Source organism: Vollenhovia emeryi, unplaced genomic scaffold (assembly GCF_000949405.1).
Source record: "Vollenhovia emeryi isolate VEMERY1.0 unplaced genomic scaffold, V.emery_V1.0 DF940364.1, whole genome shotgun sequence".
Classification (NCBI taxonomy): Eukaryota; Metazoa; Arthropoda; class Insecta; order Hymenoptera; family Formicidae; genus Vollenhovia; species Vollenhovia emeryi.
This window is the reverse complement of record NW_011966002.1, coordinates 8,171-9,689: the sequence shown is the minus strand read 5'-3', so window position 1 is coordinate 9,689 and position 1,519 is coordinate 8,171.

The window sequence follows — 1,519 nt, the reverse complement described above, 5'->3', positions numbered from 1 at the left end:
TGTTCGTAACTTTTGAACGGTTCGACTACAAACGAAACGAAATTCACTACAATCAACCACAAACGATTCTAAAGACGATCCCGCAAAATTGACAAAGTTAGCTTTTTGCAATTTGTTTAAATATTCATAACTTTTAAACGGTTCGACTACAAACGAAACGAAATTCACTACAATCAACTACAAACGATTCTGAAGAGGATCCCGCAAGCGGATTTGAAAAATCTTAATGTCGGGTGCTGGTTATTTTTAAATTTTTATATCTTTTAAACCATGAAACTACAAACAAAATTTCTTTTACTACAATCAACTACAAACGAAGGGCTACCATTTCCGCTATTTAAAAATTTTTTTTGGAAAAGTCGGGTGCCAGGTTCACAGAGGTAATAAAATGGTATTCATTTTTTAGGAGTCTTCAACGTTGCTGATAATGAATATGAAGTCAAATTTTGGAAATTATGATTGTAAATAAATTAAATGGAAAATGTAATGAATGACAGTTGACATTTGAAGATTTGGGAAGAAGAGGATTGGAATAAAGTAATTAATCATTATTACAATGACAATGAACATTTATAATATATTTCTTTCATTCTTTCATTTCTAATCGATATAATTTTAGCATCTCTTACAATTAGGCCCAGTTCCACAATTCACGGTTAACTCGAGTTAACGGAAGTTTATCTCACAGAACTCGGTTTAGCACATTTGTGGTGTTCCACAACTACCTTAAACCTTCGTTAATGTTCACTTGCCTCGGTTAAAGATGAACCCTCGATTTTGGACGTTTAAGCTAGTTAACCGAGGTTTACGACCGTGACGCCACCGGAATTGCTTTGAAAGCTTTGCACGTTTTACAATCACATACTCTCTTTTGAGGTTATTTGTATTGTTGTGTGCTTTGTGTGGTGAATTGAAGAAAGGTGTATTGCATTTCACGGAATATATCGGAAGATTCTCCCAAGATTAAAATCTCAAAGTTTATATACAAATGGCCTTGGTACATGTATTATCGTCATCAGAAGATGAAGATTTTGCTGATATTGTTAATCGAAGACCAAATAATGTTAGAAGACGACCTGATCATTTTGACGAGCTCGATGATGTAGATTTTCACGCTCGATTTCGATTATCGAAAGAACGTGTCATTGAAGTGTTGGAAGCTATCGAACCCGAAATTTCACATCTGACAGAACAGTAAGTATACACAACATGACAAAACAGCATTGTAACTAAGGGTATTTGTTATTGACGAAGCGGTCATTTACGAATAATAATTATTGATTGTTATTGATAAAAAGCTATGGACAGTAATAATAAGTTCAACTGCAGTAATGCAAGGAAATTAGTTTTTACTGTTGAGAAGTTCATATTCATATTGCTAATACTTATATCCAAAAGATAAAGTGTTTAGTAGTTTAATATTTTTTATTTTGTACATAACTAATTTATGACTATTATTTATTGATCAGGAACAATGCTATTTCTCCCATGAACCAGCTCCTTTTAACAATGAGATTTT